Source organism: Sorex fumeus, unplaced genomic scaffold (genome assembly GCF_029834395.1).
Source record: "Sorex fumeus unplaced genomic scaffold, SorFum_2.1 ptg000146l, whole genome shotgun sequence".
NCBI classification, from domain to species: Eukaryota; Metazoa; Chordata; class Mammalia; order Eulipotyphla; family Soricidae; genus Sorex; species Sorex fumeus.
In genome coordinates this window covers 14,952-37,716 of record NW_026606203.1, presented here as the reverse complement: position 1 = coordinate 37,716, position 22,765 = coordinate 14,952, and the positions used below count along the sequence as shown (strand labels likewise).

The window sequence follows — 22,765 nt, the reverse complement described above, 5'->3', positions numbered from 1 at the left end:
TTCCTCTCAAGTCTTTGAATCCTTCTACTGCAATATGTGGGCAATTCGGAAATTTTTGTCAGACCAAATGTCTGACCTGAAGTTCGATGCCAGGGAAGTCTCCATCTCCAGGAAATTCATCACTAAAAAGGAACCGAGGAAGAAATCAGTCCCTGCAAAATGAGATATTCCCTGCACAAAACTACTGCTGCAACAACTGTGCACCTACCATCAATAGACAAGGAATTGTTACTGGCTCTTCTACGGATCATGGCAAGGCCCTGTGCTAGAAGATTTTAGGTAACTGTTGTAGTTCTTACTGTTTGTCATGTGGTGCTGTTGTTTTTTGGTTTTCTTTGTATTTGAAAGAGTTTCTGTGTAAACTAACTTAAAAAATAAGAGAATTGGACAGAGGGATAGTCCATTTGGTAAGGCACTGGCCCTGCGAAGAGCTGACCTCCATTTGATCTTTCATATCACGTATGATCTCCTAAGCACATTCAGCAGTGATCTCTAGCACAGACCCAGGAGTAATTCCTGAGCACTTCGTGCTATGACGCAGATTCAATGTCCTCCAAACAAAAGCTTTTTTTAAAAAAAAAATAAAGATTTTTAAACTAATAAGTTCCATAGAGAAATTAGCATTGTAATGTGTTTTACTCTCAATTTAGTCACTTTCATAGAAAAATAAAAGGACGTTAATATCATAGAATAAGAGTATGAATGAAGCACTCCTTCAGCATGATATTTGTGCTGAAGTGCAGATTCTAGATTTGAAGATTTGAGATAAAATCTCTGAAACACAAGTATATTCAGAACCTTGCTGTTCATTAATGGAAGGGAAAGTTAAAGTGGTACCATTACAATAGGAGTTCTGAAACTTCTTAAGAAAATAACAAAATACTAGTTTAAAACATGTATTTTGCATTTAGTGTCGTAATTCTGGAGGACTTCTGACATAGAACAGTGAAAAATGTGGCATTCCCTGCCCCAGAGGCTGGGTGGGATGGGGTATAGGTGGTCGGCGGAATACTGGGATCCGTGGTGGTGGAGAATGGGCACTGGTGGAGGGATAGGTACTCCATCATTGTATAAATGAAATCCAAGCACAATAATTTGTAAGTCTATGATGTTTAACTAATAAAAATTAAAAAATAATTGAAATAACTAGGGAAAAATGTGGCATTCTTTTGTGTGCTCCTGAACTTCATAATATGAAACCTAGTTGTCCATTATACTATCACATGTTCCAATGTCCATTAGGAGCTCTTATGTTGAGTGCAAAAATAACATGCTGTATAATGAGTGAGGGGTGTAAACATGAACTTAGTTAACTTCATTTCATAAACTTAAAAACCTCAATGTATTTAAATACCACCTGTCTATGGACAGTTTTCCTCTTTTTGACCCCAATTTTTGTGTTTTCTTTCCCTTCTCTCAGTTTAACTCACCTTGATATCTCGATTCTGTGAGGGGTTGAGCAGACACAGAGAAGTGGATTCCAGAGGAGGAAGTTGGTGGTTAGTAATTTTGGGGGCTGGACCTCCTTCAGAACAATAACCATTTCTCTAGATGAGTTGCTGTAAGCTTGGAGGGCAGAGCCACTTTGCTCTATGTATGACATGGAGTCATAGGACTGCAGGCCAGAAAGGACAGTTCCCAGAGTGCCTTGATGATTGTAATACACCTGGGTTCGTTCCTGTTAGGGAAGTGACAGGCTTTGACTCTGATGTGGAACCTGAGATGGTGTTCTCTCAACAAGACTGGCAGAAAGTGATGGGTACACAGATACCGTGTTGTACGTGTCCAGTGTACTCTTACAGCGAGCTGCCTTAGACATGGAAGAGACAGCGGTGTCTTGGTCAAGGACAGTCACAGAAAAGTGTCCCATGGAAGACTTCTCTTCAGCCCTTCCTGCAATATCCCATTCCAAAACACTCGGGTAGGAAGCAGCTGAGATGGATATATGACTCTGGTGAAACACTCCAGATAGCATTGTTGTGCTGAAATGTTGGTAAAGATAGGCACTACCCATCATTGTTTGGAAAGAGGTGCCAGAGGCTGAGGGCAGGAGCCAAGCAGAACTACCAGCAGGAGCAGATATTCTGGAGTAGTTGCAGACACTTCCTGTTAGGGAAGCTGCATCATTCACAACGGGAAGGGAAAGCTGCAGAGTATGGGCAGTTCCCAATACAGAAGGATTTTCAAAAATTTACTGTAACGAACAAGAGGGTGATGAAAAAAATCTGTGAGACTTATAATCTCCTTCAACGATGAGAGGAACAATATGAACTTAAAATTTAAGCCATTGAGATGCTTCTAGTACCAACAGTCAACTGAGTTTCCAAAGTTCCAACAATTTAGTGTGATTCAAAGCTTGGAACCTTTTGGCAATTTGTGTATTTGGTATCGTGCTCCCAAAGTGAACACAGAACTGTAGAAGAACCAGGTGATCATGTCTGTTCTTGGATTTCTTGCTTACAGATAGTTTCTCCTTACACTAGCAATGCCTGTAGCTTGTTCTCCTATTGACTCATATGTTATTTCTTATAAGGCAAGCTTTTCTAAACTAGGAAGTCTAAGAGTGGGTAACATTCTCTGGACAAGAAGAAACCTGAGGGCCAGAAATGACAAAGAGACTTCATGTTTTCCAATAATTTTTATTGGGCATTTTAAGGAGTATAGTTTCGACCAATAACTGACAGTGATCTTGGGTTCTTTCTGACTCTGCACTCTGGAGTGACCCCTTGTAACATTCAGAAGAGTGTATGCAGTAACAGAGATCCAAGCAGATTGGCTGTGTACACGGCAAGTGCCTTATCCCCTACAGTACTATCTCTCTTCCCCTTATGAATTTCCAAGTTAGGGAACCTAAGCATGTGGACTTTTTTCCAGGACTCTGCATTGTCACTACAATGCAGAAATGGTTAGTAAGATACCTTACATTAATATAGGCATTTGGAGTCTTTACAACTCTTACCATTGTAATTAACAGGTTTCCCTTTGACTTGTGCAATGAAGATCTGTTAGTTACGGTTCACTTATGACTTAATCTTGTTGATGCATAGAAGGTTACCCTGATTTTTGATCCACTTCAAAAATGACTAGTTGAGTTTTTCCCAAGAAATGTTTTGGAAGGAAAACTTTATTTAAATTCTGTGTCTTAAATTGTTTATCTACAATGTAGTTACTAATAACTCTAAGAATAATTATGCATACATAAATATAATTTTTCCAAGTCATGTGGTTTACATAGGAGGAAGTATAAAGAAAACATCGTGAAAAATATGTACCACAGAGCTGAAAAAGATGTATATAGATATCAATGAAATCTGGACTCTATAGCAAGCAGCATAGTACAGTAAGTTATGGAGAGCAGACCCAAGAGTAAAGCCTTAATAACTGTGGATGTGGTCTCAAACAAAACCAAATAAAACAGTCCAATAAGGTTATTAATAAATTGTTCCACATATACAATATGAAGAGTGTATTCTATTTTTGAAAAAACTGCTAGCCAAAAAACGGAATAGAAGTTGATTTTTGAGTACACAACTTTCCAGTCCATTAAAGAGAAAGGATTTAGCAGTAACTACATAACAAAAAGAAAATAAGAATAAACGTGATTGTATTTATAGGTAAGAAATGTTTTAAATGAGTAAAATAGAGAAACTTTGTAATTACAAAAATTATTCTCATCAATACCTCTGAATATTATCCACCAAACAACACGTTTTAAACATAGCATATGATTTCAGTTTATCACACAAACAACATAAAAGACCATATAAAAAATGATCACAAAATATTGCAAATTTACTTTCAAAACCTAGAGTAGAATTAACTTTATTAACCTGGAAAACGTTCTTCTCAATGTTTAATAAATGAGCACCAAAATCCCATTAAATATTTTTAATGTAGGAACAATCAAAATTAACAAATATGACAAAAATGTGTAATTCTACATGTGAGGCTTGATTTTCCTATTTCCTCTTAGGATCTAAAACAGAAGTTGACTATTATCAAACTACTCTCATGTTAGGTAGAAAAAATCACATGAAATAATATTTGTAAAGATGACAAGCAGCTTAAACCTGGAACGTAATTACCACAAAAATGAATCAAATCTCCTGAATCAAGTTAGAAAATATCATTTTTTAAATTTCAACAGGCAACGCGTACATGTACTTAAAAACCAGAATGTCATAAAACATTGAAGATTCTATTTCTTCCACCCACCTAGATAACCACTATTAGCTATTTATGGGATTCATCATTTCTGATGCATGTTTATATTCCAAATTGTCAAGTACCAAGTACTGTGTTCAAAGAGATAATAAGGGAAAAAGTCACCAAGGATGCCTTTCTGATATACTGGTTTTCCTTCTGGTACCCTACTCAAGGAACAGAATACTTTCTAGTCCTAGCATTTATTGAAGTAAATTGCTTTGACTTGCTCTCAGTGTATTTACCTCAGCATATTTAACATATATTCTTTCTTTTTTGATTTTAAATCCTTGGTTTTCTTCAACATTCAATCCAGACGGTTTCCCCTTCCTTGATAATTGCCATCCATATTCTTTCATTCTTTCTTTCCTATTTTATTCTCCCTCATATCGTTTTGGTTTAGATTGGTCAATGTTTGATGAAAGTGATCCCAAACTTTCTTACCTTTGAGGGCTTGCCTCCCTATCGCTCAGCACTCCACACCTTCCCCATGCCCCAAATTTTCTTATTACCTGGTTTAAATAGAAAATTCAAAGATAAATGATTATTATTGTGTAATAGTACTATATTTAAAATACTGAGGTACAAATACATGAGGAGAGACCATTACAGAGAAAACATGCGAGTATATTTCAGCAGGATTCCACAGCATCTACATTTTCTTTTTCTGTAAAAATATTCTCTCTGATTTGCTTTTTTCAAAGGATATTATGTAAAATACACGATTAAAAGTAAAAAGAAACACAGAGAATCAACATATATATATATATGTTTGTATTTGAGCTCATAAATATGTCTAAAATATAAAGTAATCAATGAGGAAAAACAGTTTGTATGTGAGAGAAAGAAAGCCAATGTATAAAATCACACAGCAAATGTCAAAGTCAACTAAAATGAGCCTTATAAAATTCAACTTGAATACTTTCTTTCACTAGTACATGTTGTTTTTACTAGACTGCTAAGTTTAGGGATGATAAATCTAATGAAAAGCTTTGAAAAGTATTATTCCTTACCTGACATGGTCAGAGAAGAGGAAATAACGATGAAAAGTAGACGAGACGAGGAGACAGTATGAGAGTAAGTCAGTAAACTGCAGCGGCTTAAGACCACAAGTGTCCAGTACAGATGACTGGTCAATGGTGATTGGTCATTGGTCACTGGTCACTTGCCAGGATGATTCGAATTTTTTACAAACAACCGCATGGGAACCCCAAGGTTCTACCACTTGGTGGTTGGTTTGGTGGGAGAATGATGTCATAAAGTAGGCAGTTGAAAGGTAGAGGCTGGCCAATCAGGAGGTCCGATTCCCAAGAAGAAGACCGGATTGGATAAGAGAGAGGGGTAGAATGAAGCAGGCTAGGGAGATGGAATCCTACAAAACAGTTATAACAGTTTCAAATTCCTCAGACTATTGTGTTAGAAAACTACTCCCATTATAATCAAGAGCATACATATTTCTTTAATAAATCAAGAAAATTACTAAATAATCATTTTTATTGCACTGTTAAAGAAACAACATTCGGTATTCCTAGTATTTTTATATAACGTTTACATCCAGCGGGTAGGGCATTTGCCTTGCAGGAGGCCAAACCTGATTCCTATTCCTCTGCCCGGCAAGATACCCAGATACCCAGAATATTTTGCCCTCATAGCAAAAGCCTGGCAAGCTACCCATGACGTATTCAATAGGACAAAACCAGTAACAACAAGTCTCACAATCTGTTGTAAGAAGTTACTGGTGCCCACTCGAGCAAATGGACGAACCACGGGAGGATAGTGCTACAGTGCTATGATTGAAAATAATGATGGTTTCTTTCAATATGACAACACTTACTATGACAAATTGTAGATGAATCGAGATGTGTTAAAATGTAAAAATAATGAGAAGAAATTGTAAATGCACAAGTATCTTATTTTACAAAACAAACAGTTGTTCTCAATCTAAAACTGTAGAATATAAAGAAAAACATATGCTCATTTGTGTGAAAATCTTACAATCTGAAAGAAAAGATAAAATGTAAACTAAGTGATCAAAAAACAAGCAAAACAAACAACTAATGGCAATTAATATGATAGGCAAATGATGAATGTTTTTAATAAATTACTGCTGTGAAATAAATCAATATTTAGCTATTAAACTTGTATAGAAAAAATAAGCATAAACCATGATCATATAATCTCTATTGAAAGAAGTGTAAATTCCTCGTAAACACAAGAGCAATTTTCAAGCTCACTAGTAGACAAAGAGCAAAAAATAAAATGACAAATTAAAATGTGTCCCCAAATTACAAACATTTAAAAATCGGGTAACATCTTTTCCTAGCAAAGATGCTAAAAATAGACCTTTTCAAGTTATTTTATTGAGAAATAAATCTGTATGATAGTATGGCAATATGTACTTGGGTTTAAGCAGTTTAATATTCTTTAAGTAAATTAGCTTTTGTGAGCGTATATGGAAATTCAGGGATCAAACCCATAACCTCACAAATGTGAGGCAAATATTTTACCACTGAGATATGTTTTCAAACATAGTCAGTGATTTTGGTTTTTTTTCTATAGTGTGAGGAATAGAACCCAAAATTTCATACTTGAAGCCAAGTGCTTTAGCCCTGAGCTACATACCCAGTCATAAGTAAGTTAGCTTTTTTTTTCTTTTTGGGTCACACCTCGCGATGCACAGGGATTACTCCTGGCTCTGCACTCAGGAATTACCCCTTGCGGTGCTCAGGGAAACATATGGTATGCTGGGAATTGAACCCAGGTCGGCCGCTTGCAAGGTAAACATCCTACCAGCTGTGCTATGGTTCGAGCCCTAGTAAGTTAGCTTTTAATATCAGATCTTAAGTTAACAATCAGAAAAGTAGACAAATAGATATAAATGTTCACAACAATATCATCTTAGCAATAAAACATTGCAATTATAAAAAAAGTCAATAAAATGTTATAGTATCTGAGATTTATTTTTCAAAGATTATACTTGTATATATACAAATATAAATACATAATTGAAAGACTCCAAAGAAATGTACCTTCATTTTACTTGTATGTTTATTGTGGTTCTATTTTCTTCTTAATATAGTTATCCCATCAACAATACAAATTTGGACCTCTATATGATTTTTTGTCAATAATTATGTTTTGAAACTTTTTTGGAGATTGGTATTGATGTAAAATAATTAAAGACGATCAATATATCCTCGAAATATAAAAAAATCTAAGACAAAGTATGCCAAGCATGTATAAAATATATGCAGATAATTTATTTGATTGGGCCCCCAGAATTAGTAGAGGGGTTAAAGCACTTACCATGAACACAGTCAACTGAACTTAATGGCTGGCATCACCAGGAATGGCACTTGAGCACAGAGTCAGAAGTCCCAAGCACCACATACTATGGCCAAAATACCCCACAAAAACAGAAAGACAATTTATCACTTATTACTCTAAAATACAAATTCATTATAAAGTCCATTATAAAATCTATTATAATTTTTTTAAAATGTATCAAAATTTACAGATTTACAGGCCACAAATAGCATTACTTGCAGACAATGTGAGTAAATATTATTAAAAAACCATCTTCTTGGTCAACAGCAGACTATCTCTTAAATTTGGGGGTTTTCAAAAGTTATATAGCAGTTGGCACCCTTAACCTCTATGTTACTCAAGAATCAGTTATATGTTTTTCTTTTCTTTTCTTCCTTTTTTGTGGGAGGGAAGCACACCCAGATGTGCTCTGGGCTCACTTCTAACTCTGTATCCAGAGATCACTCCTGGCAGGGTCAGGGTTCTGGGGACTAAGCTCAGGTTAGCTGCATACAAGGTAAACACCCTCTTCATACTGCACTAGCTCTTTGGCCTATATGTTTCCTTTTAATAAAGACATGTTAATAAAACTTTTTTAATAATTAAAAATCATTTGCAAATTCTGTTGAAGAAGTCAAAGAATACATGTTGTAAGTGACCATATAAAAGAAAGAAAATTAAAGTAAATTCCTTGCTAAGTTCTGGTAGTCTTGGAACCATGTTGCCCATGGGGTAATCAGCTAGCTAAGTCTTCCTTAACTTGGATGTTCCTTGTTCACATCCCTGATATCATTCCTATCCTCCTCAGATCCCATTCCCAGTAAAACGTGTGCTCACCAGATCTTGTGGTTACAAGCTTTGTTTTCAGAGGAACCCAAATTTCAAGTCCTTCCTTTTGCACTTACTGTCTCTTTTCCCATCATTTCAGACTTTTCTCCCTGCATTTTTTCCTCACTGAATACAACTGTCCTTGAAGGGAGTTGAAGCTTGTTTGTTTTGAGAGATGACTGGGATCATTTTCCTCAAGCCATACATGAAATGTAGCAAAACACTTTTCAAGTTTTTCTGTTCCCAGCCAGTCAACTACCCTTTCCTGGGAAAATTTGTTAGCAGTTTAGTCTCAGGTCTGTCAGAAACTGCATTTGTTTTCCTCCATGTCCTCCAAAGAAGTAACTGGTACCAAGCAGACTTAGTGAAATATATGTTCCAGTTAATACACTTGCACTTGGGATACATGTGAACACATTTCACCTGGCTTTTATGAACCGTGGTCATCCAGATTGCTTTTCTGGTGGCATTCTGTTTCTCACTATTCCTCTCCACAGCTAAATGATGTGAAAATATCATCTTTAGTAAATGGTATGATTGAAAGCTCCAGAAGGAATGCCAGCCCTTTCAGCTCTCTCGGTCTTATATGTAACCTCTTCTTTGGAACCTATCTTATTTTCGTATTTTTATTTTGCATATCATTTACGAAAAACATGTTAAAGTATTTAGAAAACATCTACCAAATCTCCCATGCTGATCACCAGCTGTCCAACTCCCTACCCTTCCCGGTTTCCTTCCCATCCATCCATCACTCCATTAACTCTCCTAGGACCATCTCTTTCCGCCACCACCTTCCAGGCTCAAGGTCAAGCGGTACCAACCCCAAGATTCTACCAGTTGGTGGTTGGTTGGGTGGGAGAATGATGTCATAAAGTAGGCAGTTGAAAGGTAGAGGCTAGCCAATCAGGAGGTCAGATTCCCAAGAAGAAGACTGGATTGGATAGAGAGAGAGGTAGAATGAAGCAGGCTAGGGAGATGGAATCCTACAGGACAGTTATAACAGTTTCACCTTCCTCAGACTCTTATGTCAGAAAAATACTCCCATTATAATCAAGAGCTTACACATTTCATTAACAAATCAAGAAAATTACTAAATAATCATTTATATTGCACTCTTCACCAACATCATTAGGTCTTATTATTAGTATATTTTATATAACTTTTGCAGCACAGTGGGTAGGGCATTTGCCTTGCAGGAGGCCAACCCAAAGTTTCACACACGCAACCCAAGTGCTTTAGCCCTGAGCCACATAATCTGTCATCGGTAATTTAGCTGTTAACTATTGATATTAAATAAACAATCAGAAAATTAGACAAATAGATAAAAATGTTCACATCAATATAGACTGAGCAGTAAATCATTACAATTATGAAAAACTCCAAAATTTTATTGTCACTGAAATTTATTGTTTAAAAATCATGCTTGTATATGGACTAATGTAAATACATAATTGAAAGACTATTGTAAAATCCATTATTAATTTTTAAATGTATCAAATTTACAGGTTTACAGACCACACTATCTTCGTTGTCTACGCACCAACATCTCATTATGATGAAAGAGAAATCGAGAAGTTCTACATGGAGCTAGAGGAGTTCTATAAAGAAGACCACACCTTCTACAAGATCATTGTGGGTGATTTTAATGCCAAGATAGGACCGAGAAGATCAGCTGAAGAACTTCACATCAGGATCCATGGCCTAGAATGGAACAAACAGGGTGAGAGACTATCTGAATCCATCATGTTGACCAAGACCATTCATGGTAACTCACAGTTCCAGGAGGCAGAATCTAAATGATGGACATGGGAGTCCCCGGTGGACGATTCCCCAACGAAATAGATCACATCATATTCAATCAATGGTTTTGCCTGACTGATGTTGCTGTTGTCCCAAAATTTCGAACGGGATCGGACCACCGTCTCCTTCGTGCAAAATTCTACTTCACAGAGCGGGGAGAAAGGGCTGAAAAGTTCAAAAAGAGAACTCCCAGAATGACCACCAACTGGGAACTCTTTGCTACTATTGCGGCAACATGGGAAGATGCCATTGTTGACAACATTGACGAGGAATACGATCGACTGGTTCAGCACCTCCATGAATGTGCGAGGAACGCCAAGAGAGAGATAGCCACTAAGAATCGCCTATCTTCGAAAACTCTTGAGCTAATTCGCCAGCGTGTTTTGGCGCATGCCTCATGCAACCGCAAGCTAATGTCCAAGCTCGCAAAGCAGTGCAGAGATGCGTACAAGGAAGACCTCAAAGAGAGAAGAGCAGAAGTACTGGTAGATGCGGCAGAAGCCGGGAAAAGTATTCGTAACGCCTGCCTGTCCTTCGCCAACTATAAGACCAAGATGACTGCCCTCCGACGTCCTGATGGATCCATCACATCCTCCAGAACGGCAATGGACAAGATTATCCATGACTTCTACTCAAATCTCTTCGATAGCCATGTCCACTTGCCAACATACCAAATTCCACAGGATGGATATGTAGTTCCCAAAGTTCTCCCTTCTGAAATCCGACACTCCATTTCATAGGTAAAGAAAGAAACAGCACCCGGCCCAGACAAGGTCAGACCTGAACACCTGAAGAACCTGCAGTCAGTACTCATCAATATACTGGCTTGGCTCTTCACTCGCTACCTGTCTGAATGCAAGATTCCGTCCCAGTGGAAAACCAGCAGGACCGTACTACTGTTCAAGAAGGGAGACATCCATGACATTGGCAACTATCACCCGATCTGCCTATTGTCTGTCATCTACAAGTTGTTCACTCGAGTCATCCTAAATAGGATTGGCAGAACACTAGATGAAGGATAACCATACGAGCAAGCAGGGTTCCGCAAAGGATTCAGCACCATCGACCATATCCACACGATAACCAAGCTCATTGAGGTTTCTCAGGAGTTGAAGAGGCCGCTGTTTAATGTTCATTGATTTAAAGACGGCTTTTGCTTCTGTTGAGATGGAAGCGGTCATTGAAGCCCTAGCCAATCAGGGTATTCAAGCCCAATACATCAGGATCCTCCGTGAGCTGTTTTGCGGATTCACTACCAGGATCTCACCATTCTACAAAGTAGTGATCATTGATGTCAAGAGAGGGGTGCGGCAGGGTGATACCATTTCACCGAAACTCCTCATTGCCACCCTTGAGAACATCATGCGACGACTGGAATGGGAAGGAATGGGAGTGAAGATAGATGGTCGATAATTTGTATTTTAAAAAATCATCTTCTTGGCCAATAGCAGACTATCTCTTAAATTTGACGATTTTCAAAAGTTATATAGGAGTTAGCACTCTTATTCTCTATGTTACTCAAGAATCATTTATATGTTTTTCTTTTCTTTTCTTCCTTTTTTGTGGGGAGGGGAGTGCACCTAGATGTGCTCCGGGCTCACTTCCCACTCTGTATCCAGAGATCACTCCTGGCATGCTCAGGGTTCTGGGGACTGAGCTCAGGTTATCTGCATACAAGGTACACACCCTCTACATACTGCAATAGCTGTTTGGACTATATGTTTGTTTTTTAAAATGACATTTTAATAAAACATTTTTAATAATGTTAAAAACATTTCAATAAAACATTAATTAAAATGATTAATGCAGGCCAATACTGTTTTAATTATTGAAGGAAATTTAAAAATTAGAATCATACTTGGCAAAGCATAGAAACACAGCAAAAAGTTGATGGTATATATCTTATTTGAAAATTTGTAACTGTAACAAATTGTCATTTTCCATTTCGAGGATGAGATGAATCCATACAGTAGATTTGTTCACTCACAATGCTACATCCTCTCCTGGATGCTTATTTAAAAATACTTGCCAATGTTCCTGTTTCCAAATGTTTTGGGTACTACAATCCTGTTTGCTATTGTTAGACCTTTCTCTTGTTTTATTTTGTTTTGTTTTGTTTTATTAAACACCATGAGTTACAGTTGTGGACTTACAAGTTGTGTGCTTGGGTTTCAGTTATACAATGATTGAGTACCCACCCCAACACCAGAGCCCATTCTTCACCCCTACCACTCCCAGTATCACTCACACCCCCTATCCTCCATCCTGCCCTGCCTTTGTGGCAGGGCACTCCCTTTTCTTCTATCTTTCCTTTTCGGTGCTATAATCTGTAGGAGAGACTTTGGGTGGCAATCATGTTCTGTCTATAGACTGCTGTCAGCATGCATCTCCCATTCTGGGTGGATATTCTCAGCACCCTTTTTTTGGTGCTCCCTTCTCTATCTGAGCTGCCTTTACCCCTAGAGTATGAGGCTGGTATCTAAGCCATGGAGTGAAGAACCTGGTATTTATCACAGCTGTTATTGTTGTTATTCTCTTAGTTTGCTACTTTATGTTAACCAGTTGAATGCAGTCTTTCTATGTGTGTCCCTCTCTTTCTGACTCATTTCGCTTAGCATAATATTTTCCATGCAGTACCACTTGTAAGTAAATTTCATGACTTCATTTTTTTCTAACTGCCACATAGTACTCCACTGTGTAGATGTACCAACGTTTCTGTAACCAGTCATCTATTCTCAGGCAATCGGGTTTTTTTTTCCATATTCTAGCTATTGTAAATAGTACTGCAATGAAAAAATAAGTGCAGGGGTCACTTCGACTATCCTTTTTTGCTTCTCCGAGGTATATTCCCAGGAGTGGTATTGGTGGGTCAAATGGGAGCTGAAATTCTAATTTTTTGAGAATCATCTCTACTTTTTTCCGAAAGGGTTGAGCCAGTCGGCATTACCACCAGCAGTGAAGGAGGGTCCCTTTGTCGCCACATCGTGCCAACAAAGGTTGCCTTTGTTTTTTTGAATGTGGGCCAGTGTCTGTGGTGTGAAATGATATCTCATTGTTGTTTTGATCCGCATCTCCCTGATGATTAAAGATGTAGAGCATTTTCTCATGTGCCTTTTAGCCATTCGGATTTCTTCTTTGATTAAGTCTCTGTTCATTTCGTTGCCCCATTTTTTGTTGGGGTTGGATGTTTTCTTCTTGTGGAGTTCAATCAGTACTTTGTATATATTTGATATCAACCCCTTCTCAGATGTGTATTTGGAGAATATCCTTCCTCATTCTGTAGACTCTCTCTGTATTTTAGTCATTGTTTCTTTTGAGGTGCAGAAGCTTCTTAGTTTAAGATATTCCCAATTGCTTGGCCAGTGATGTGACATCCATGAAGATACCATTAGCTTCAATGTCTTGGAGGGTTTTGCCAACTTTGTCTTCAATGTACCTTATGGGTTCCGGTCTGATGTTTAGGTCTTTGATCCATTTTCATCTTACTTTTGTACATTGTGTTAGGCAGAGATCGAAGCCCAGTAGTTTGCACGTAGTCGTCCAGTTTTGCCAGCACCATTTGTTAAAAAGACTTTCCTTACTCCACTTCACATTTCTTGCCCCTTTTTCAAAGATTAGATGGTCATATGTTTGAGGGGAGATGTCAGTATATTCAACCCCATTCCATAGCTCTGGAGCTCTACCTTTTTTCCAGTATCATGCTGTTTTAATTATTACTACTTTTAGTAAAGTTTGAGGTTTGGGAGGTTAATTCCTCCCATTTTCTTTTAACCAAGACTTGCTTTAGCTCTTCGTGGGGGCTTATTGTTCCATATAAATTTCAGGAGTGTTTGCTCCAATTCTTTGAAGAATGTCATCCATAACCTAATAGGGATCGCATTGAATTTGTACAGTGCTTTTGGATGTATTGCCATTTTGACAATATAAATTCTCCAGATCCATGAACAGGGGATATTTTTCCATTTCCTCTCTTCCTCTTTTATTTCAAGAAGCAGCGTTTTGTAGTTTTCTTTGTACAGTTCCTCTACTTCATTAGTTAAACTAATTCCTATGTAGTTGATTTTCTGGCACACAAATGTGAATGGGATTGTTTTCATCTTGTCATTTTCTTCTCTCTCAGCATTTGTGTATAGTAAAGCCATGGACTTTTAGGTATTTATTTTATACCTGTAACTTTACTCTCGAGTCTATCATTTCTAGGAGTTTCTTGGTAGAGTTTTTAGGGTTCTTTAAGTATAATATCATATCATTTGCGAATAGTGAGAGCTTGATTTCTTCCTTTCCTATTTGGATGGCCTTAATCTCTTTTGCTTGCCTAATTGCTATTGCTAGTATTTCCAGTAATATGTTCAACAGCAGGTGAGAGAGTCGGAATCCTTATCTCGTTGCTGATCTTAGGGTGAACGATCTCAAATTTTCCCCATTGAGGATGATGCTTGCTGTATGCTTGTGGTAGCTGGCTTTAACTATATTGGGGTAAGTCCCCTCTATCCCCAATTTTGCGAGGGTTTTCATCATAAACGGATGCTGGATCTTCTCAATTGCTTTCTCTACATCTATTGATATGATCATATGATTTTTATCTTTTGTTGATATGATGGATTATGTTGATTGATTTCCGAATGTTAAACCATCCTTGCATCCCCGGGATGAATCCCACTTGGTCATGGTGTAAGATCTTTTTGATGAGCTGCTGAGTTCTCCTTGCTAGTGTTTTGTTCAGAATTTTCTCATCCGTGTTCATCAGTGATATCGGCCTGTAGTTTTCTTCTCTCGTGGTGTCTTAGTTTCCATTTGGTATTAGAGAGATATGGGATTCATAGAAACTGTTTGGGAGAGTTTCTGTTTTTTCAATTTCCTTGAAAAGTTTGAGGAGGACGGGCAGTAGATCCTCTTTAAATGTTTGGAAAAATTCGGTAGTGAATCCGTCTGGACCTGGGCTTTTGTTTTTGGGAAGAATTTTGATTACAGTTTCAATTTCATTTTTATGACTAGGTCTATTCAGGTATTTTATATCCTCTTGACTCATTTTTGGGAGATTATAGGAATCCAGGAATTTATCCATTTCTTCTAACTTCTCTTTTTTCTTGGCATACAGACTTTCAAAGTAGTCTCTGATGATCTTTTGAATTTCTTTGGTTTCCATTGTGATATCTCCATTTTTATTTCTGATTCGGTTTATTAGTTTTCTCTCTCTCTGTTTCTTTGTGAGTGTTGCTAGTGGTTTATCTATCTTGTTTATTTTCTAAAAGAACCAGCTCTTGGTTTCATTGATCTTTTGGATTGTTTCTTAGGTTTCCATGTCGTTGATTTCTGCTCTAAGTTTTATGATCTCTGTCCTTCTGCCCGATTTAGGCTCCTTTTCTTGATCCTTTTATAAGATCTTGAGCTGTGAAATAAGTTGCTTATGTGCATCTTTTCTTCCATCCATAGATATGCTTGCAGAGCTATGAATTTTCCCCTTAATAGGGCTTTAGCTGCATCCCATAAGCTCTGGTAGTTCGTGTCTTCGTTCTCATTTGTTTCCAGGTATCTTTTGATTTCTTCCTTGACGTCCTTCTTGACCCACACATTGTTCAGCAGTGACTTGGTTATTTTCCAGGTGTTCGATTTGGTTGTCCGTGTCTGTGTGTGATTCACATCTATCCTCAGTGCATCATGGTCTGAAAAGATTGTTGGTACTCTATCTTCCTGATTCTATTGAGGTATGTTTTGTGGCCTAGCACATAGCCGATTTTGGAAATTGTTCCAGGAGCACTGGAGAAGAATGTGTATTCTTTCTTTGGGGCGTGTAAAGCCCTGTATAGGTCTATAAGTCCTTTCTCTTCTATTTCTTCATTCAAAGCCAATGTTTCCTTGCTGAGTTTTGTTCTTGTTGATCTATCCAGAGGTGATAAGGCGATGTTGAAGTCTCCATCTACTATTGTGTTGCTAGCACTCTCCTCTTTAAAATCTGTAAGCAGTTGTTTTAAGTATCTAGCTGTTCCTTCATTAGGTACTTATACATATAAGAGTATGATTTCTTCCTGTGTATGTATCACTTGATGAAGAGAAAGTGGCCTTGGCTGTCCCTTCTAATCTTTTTCAGCCTGACATTAATGTTGTCGGATACTAGTGTGGCCATCCTAGCTTTTGTGATGGAGCTGTTTGCTTGCAGGATTGTTTTCCATCCTTTCACTTTGAGTCTGTGTTTGCTCTGATTGTTCAGATGAGTTTCTTGTAGATAGAAGAATGCTGGTTTCAGTTTCTGGATCCATTTTGCCACTCTGTGTCTCTTGGTTGGTGCATTTAGACCATTGACATTAAGGGAGAGTATTGTCATGGGGTTTTCTGCCATCTTCCTGTAGGAGTTGATTGTGTTTACACGTGTTTTCCTTCTTTTCTTACAGGAGCCCCTTTAGTTCTTCTTTTAGATTTGATTTTGAGTGTATGAAGTTCCTGAGTTTGTGTTTATCTAAAAAGTGGTGTATCGTTCCATCGAATTTGAGTGAGAGTTTAGCTGGATAGAGTATTCTCGGTGAGGCGTTCATTTCTTTGAATTTTTTCACTATATCCAACCATTGCCTTCGGTTTTGAGGGTTTCCACTGATAGGTCTGCTGTGAATCTAAGGGGTGCTCCTTTGTATGTAATTTCCTTCTTTGACCTTGCTGCTTGTAATATTGTGTCTCTGTCCACAGCATCCATCGTTCTGACTATGATATGCTTGGAGTGTTTTTTCTGGGGTCTCTTTTAGCTGGTACCCTTCTGGCTCCTTGGATCTGGATGTCTGCTTTCCTTAACTCTGGGAACTTTTCTGCAATGGTTTCTTTTACTCTAGCTTTTTCATTGGGGTTGTTTCCCTGTCCTTCTGGTAAACCAATGATTGTAATGTTGTTCCTCTTGGCGTCATCCACTATGTCTCTGATTCTACTTAGAGCCATTTTGAGGTCTTTTCCTATTGCTTGTTCTTCCCAGTGGGATTTCTGTTGCTCATCTTCAAGCTCGCTGATGCTCTGTTCAGCTGCACTTATCCTATTGCTCAGGGCACTTACTAAATTTCTAATTTCATCCACTGAATCCTTTATTTGTGAATCTTCTTTTTGTAGCTTTTTAAAATTCTGTTCTCTTTTCTTCTTGTATTTTCTTGGCTCTCTTTTCTGATCCCAGGGTCACTCCCACCCAGGATCCTGGAATGTAGGAAGAGCAATGGAAAATCCCATGGAGCTGCCTCAGGTTTCCCCTGCTGGAGGGTGTCCAGTTCTGCAGGAAAAGGCGGGGGGCTGGGGGTGAGGAGTGGAGGAGTGGTGAACCGGCTGGTGCTCCCTCTACGCACCTGGAGGGGAGGGTCTGATAAGGTGATGGATAGTCCAAAGGAGCTGCTGCAGGTTTTCCCCGCAGGTGTACTCCTGTGGAGGGTGTCGAGTTCAGCGGGAAAAGGCACGGGGCTCTTGTTTTATTTTTACTTTATGTTCCAATCTTAATGGTATCACCAGCTACTCAGTCAACCTAGCTAAACCCTAAAGTCTCTTCCACTTTCTCCTGCACAAGTCTCTGCTTTCTGACAAAAGGGAGGACCTCAGAATGCTGACATAAATCTAATACCCAGGGCCGCAGGAGATAGTGTAGTGCTTATGGAACTTGTCTCACATTCACTCAATTTGACTCCCAGCACCACCTGATTGCCAGAGTATCAAAGGCTGTATAGCCTCAGAGGACCCCAAGCACCATAGCCACGTTTTCTGAAAATTGTCTGTGGGGCCCCCACACCTCCTGAGCATTGCTTTACAGACTCTACCAGCAACCAAAAAATATGTAGTGCCCCAGAAACATGTACTTGTCTTAAATAGGGAGCCTCACTTGAGGTGAGGTTCACAAGGAAATATTGCATGAAAACATAAATCAAAGAGCAGGGGAGACAGTGTAAATCATGTGAGTACAGATCATATATTTGGTGAAATGTGTTAAGATTCAGATGCCCTAGTCTTCGCACCAGGGATATTCCTTCAAAAATGTCCCAATATACTGGAAAGGTTCTAGAACATTAGATGACTGAAACTCAATTATGAGCAACTTTGTAACTTTGTATCTCTTGGTAATTCTAATCGTTAAAGTAAATTTTAAATACAACCATCAAATTTACCTTTTTACTACTAAATGTGAAAGATACTTTCTAATACTTATCCTCACCAGAAGCTCAACAGAGTGTGACACTTGCCAGGAAATGTCCTCCCTTGCATTTTTCTCATGATACTTATTAGTACTTCACTCTTCTGTTTCTTCGCTTTACTCATGCCAAATCTTCCCATCTCCCTTGTAAGCTCCTGAAACATTATCCTTTCAACATTGGTGCACGTTGCCACTGCTCCTCTTGAGGTCTTGTGCATGAACTGATTCTAAAACATAACATAGCTGCAATTACAGTATTCATGCCAAACACAGTCATTGATATCTCTTTGGGTTTAGATTTCTACAAGCTATTGGCACACAGGTGAGAAACATTTTTTTTCCTACAGAGAACACAAAAATACATATGCTGGGTTTTAAAGTTCCATCAGTATTCTGAGGTACAAATGAAGGATATATATTTTTAATATTTTATCCAATATCTGTGAGATAGACCATTGCAAATCTATTCATAATTTGCTTCCAGTCATACAACGATCCAACATCCGTCCCTTTTCTAGTGTACATTTCCCAAAACCAATATTCCTGGTACCCTAAAACCATCCCCCAACACCGTACACCCACCCCCAGTGTGTCTCTATGGCAGGCTCTTTAATTCTTTCTCTCTGTCTCCTTTTTATTTTGTGCATTAAGGGTCTTGTACAGGTACTAAGAGGTCATCATGTTTGTTCAAGGAATTTAGCATTTTTATCAGGAAGGTAAGCCTGGAGTATCTTTGAGGTATGGAAATGAATGCTGAGGCTTCCATAAGTACAGGGCAGTGGGGGTGGGATTCCCATTCTGCCCAGAGAAAACCTGGAGATTTCAGTCACAAAACGCGCATATCCGAATTTTCAGCTTTTATATTTCAGTGAGAGCCATCCTGAGACGATGGAAACCAGAGGAGAGCATGGTGGCGATTTTGGATTGTGGGAGCAAGTGGCTGCCCTGGGTTCTGGTTGGGTGGGCACCAAACTAACCTGCCTCCCTCCGATTTACCCTAGTGTGTTCAGCCTTTTGCAGGTCCAAGGTTAACAGTGGCTGTTGATATGTTCCAGATTTGTCTATGGGTCTTTGAAACAATACCAATGCATTAGCTTGTATAGCTGAGCCAGGGGTGGTTTGTGAACATGGCTCCCACATATCTTTTGTGAGTTTAATTTCTCGGGAAACGTAGTCCTGAGTTGTTGGAAGCCAGCCAGAGGCACAGTGGCCATTTGAGGTTATCAGGAAGCATGAAGACACCATCAGACTGTTGATGTACTCACCTGAGGGTACAGGTTGACTTCCTGCAGGCACTGCACCACCAGACTAACAAATATTCTTTGAATTAATGAACGAATAATCAACATTTTCAAAATGTGTCTCTTTCTTGCATTGTAGAAGGGTAACTTCTAACAGGAAAATAATCTTCATGGTATAATCAAGACCTACGATTTATTCTTAATATATTTAATAAAAACTACACATTTTGGAAATTTATACAACGAAATTCTTTTAAATTATCTGTCTTCATAATTTACTTGTAAATTACTAAGATATCACTGTTTATTCCACAGTTCTTAGCATAGAAATTTACAGACAGAATGTGCTAAGTAAAAATTCATTTTGGCACTTCTGTTCAATGTAGTACTGGAAGTACTTGGAAGAGAAAATAGATAAGAAAAAGATATTAAGGTTTTTTCATGTTTGAAAGTTAGAAATCATCTCTCACTATTCACAGAAGATATCATACTATATTCAGAGAATACTAAAATCTCTACGAAAAATTCCCAGAGACAATAGACATTTATAGAAAAATTGCAGGCTATAAACTCAATACCCAAAAGTCTATGGCTTTTTTATATGCAAGTAATGAGAGAGAAGAAAGTGACATGAAAAAGCAATCCCATTCACAATCGTGCCGCAGAAAATCAAGAACCTTGGAATCAGCTTAACTAAAGAGGTAAAGGACCTATACATCAGGAAATTAAAAAAGACACGAGGAAATGGAAACATATATACTGCATATGGAATGGGAGATTTAACATTGTCAAAATGGCAATTCTCCACGAAGCATTGTAAAAATTCAACTTGATCCCTATAAAGATACCCATGACATTCTTCAAAGAAATTGATCAAGCACTCCTGAAATTCACATGGAACAACAAACGCACACGAGTAGCTAAAGCAATTCTTGGGGAAAAGACAATGGAGGCATCACCTTCCCCAACCACAAACTCTACTACAAACGATAATAATGAGAACAGCATGGGACTGAAACAAAGGCAGAGCTGCAGAACAATGGAAAAGGATTGAATATACTGACACACACCCTCAAATATATAATCATCTAACCTTTGATAAGGGAGCAAGAAATGTGAAGTGGATCAAGAGAGTCCTCCTGAACAAACGTTGCAGAAAAAACTGGAAAGCTACATGCAAAAAAAATGGCTCAGACCTCTACCTAACACCATGCACAAAAGTCAGATAAAAATGGGTCAAAGGCCTCAACATCAGACCAGAATCCCTCAGGTTCATTGATGACAAGGTCGGCAAATCCCTCCACGACATTGAAACTAAAGGTATCTTCAAATATAACACGCCACTTGCCAAGCAACTGGAAACAGAGAAAAACAAAGGGGACTATCTTAAATTAAGCAGCTTCTGTACCTCAAAAGAAACAGTGAGCAGAAACAAAGACTCCGCCATGCGGGCAAGATACTCGCAGAAGCCTACCAGGTTCTCTGAGAGTGAGAACTGGACAATCAGAGTTGCTGTCTTCTAAAAAAGATCCAGTCTCAGGATGTTGGCCATTGATGGCATTACATGGATCCAGGGGCAGTTCGTGGTTGTAGCACTTAATTATTAGAAGATGGGGGATCTGGAAGGAGGGGGCACAGTCTTGATCTGAGCAGCCATGGAGTTCTCATCCCCCAGTCCCGCACATCTGGGTTCCTCTTTCAGTTCCTTCATGCATGAGGCTCCTTCAAGCTTGGGAAGGGTGGTCTTAAGCGTACCTATGGCTTGTTGCAGAGGTCTTCAGCTACCGGGGCTCTAATCAGGTCGGTGAGGGAAATTCACCCCGGCACCTCCAAGGGGCCTCGGTGAGGAAAGCCATGTGCGAGGTCAGGACACTGTCATTTTAGACATATTTGGAATTAATTTTAGATCGAAAAGTACACATCATTCAAAATACTTATGTGCTTAGTAATAAATTACTACACACTTGTTCAATCACCTCAGAGACCCCACTCTGCTCAGAGAACTAGATTTTTAATTACAGGTCTGTTTTGCCCATGTGTCATGACTGAGAATCACTATCAGTAGATATGAAACTCACTATACACAAAGATGCACACAGGTTACTTTGAGTCATCTATGTTGTTAATGTGAGTTGGCCATTAAACTTCACTGAGACCCTTTGTTCTGTCCTTTATAGGAGCCTCATGAGTCTCACCTTCCGTTCAAGTTGAACTTGTAATAAGGTGGAATGAAATCATCAATATAATCCTCACCTCATCCTTCAGGAGAAAAATCCTACATACATTCAATGTGGTCAAAGTGCAGACAACACCATCCACCTTTTCCTGGAGATGTACACAGGACTGAGGTGAGAACAGCAAAAGGCTCTATTTTAATGTTCTTAATGAAGGATTCAGGGAACAACATTAAACAAACTCATATACCATCTTCCAAAAGAATTATTTTGTAAAACTGATGCCTAGGGTATGGTAAACGATAATATAGTAAAAACCATATTTTTATTTCTGGGACATTAAAGTTCTAAATCTATTTATTCATGCTGCTTTGAAATACATTCCTTGATTAGGAATCATTGTCTGCCATAGGAGTGAGGAAGGACAACACTCAAAGTAATAAGAAGCGAAAAATATGGAAAAATTAACTCCTACGAGGTTTGATAACACATGTACTAAAATTTAAATGATACAATGATGAGCATGGTCCTTGCACAGAGATAACATGCAAACTTGTAAAGCATTCCATATTTTTGTTGCAAGAAGAATGAATAGGTCTACTTTAAGGTAAGATAATCCCCAGAAGTACAAAAATTCTACATAAAGAGAGCACAAATCCCCAAAACAACAATCTCTCTCAATGTCAATGGACTAAATGTGCCAATTCAGAGGCACAGAATAGGAAGATGAATTAGAAAACTGAACCCAACATTCTGCTTCCTGCAAGAAACATGTCTGAACAATCAAAGCACCCATGGGCTAAAGGTAAAAGGCTGGGAAACACGTTTTCAAGAAAATATCACCTCCACAAAGCTGGAGTGGCCATACTAGTATCAGACCACATGGACTTCAGGCTAAAGGTTATCAGAGACAGTGAAGGTCATTTCTTAATGATCATGGGATATGTACATCAGAAAGAACTCACCTTCCTCAATGTATATGATCCTAATGACAGACCAGCAAAATACGTTAAAACAACTTCTAATAATCTTATAGAAAAACATTGATAGCAACACAATACTAGTAG

At 38.4% G+C, this 22,765-nt stretch overlaps 1 pseudogene; it reads left to right on the top strand.

The window, feature by feature from the left end:
* The first annotated feature begins 22,173 nt into the window (after positions 1-22,173).
* Positions 22,174-22,273, top strand: LOC130016091 (uncharacterized; annotated as a pseudogene).
* Positions 22,274-22,765: the final 492 nt, after the last annotated feature.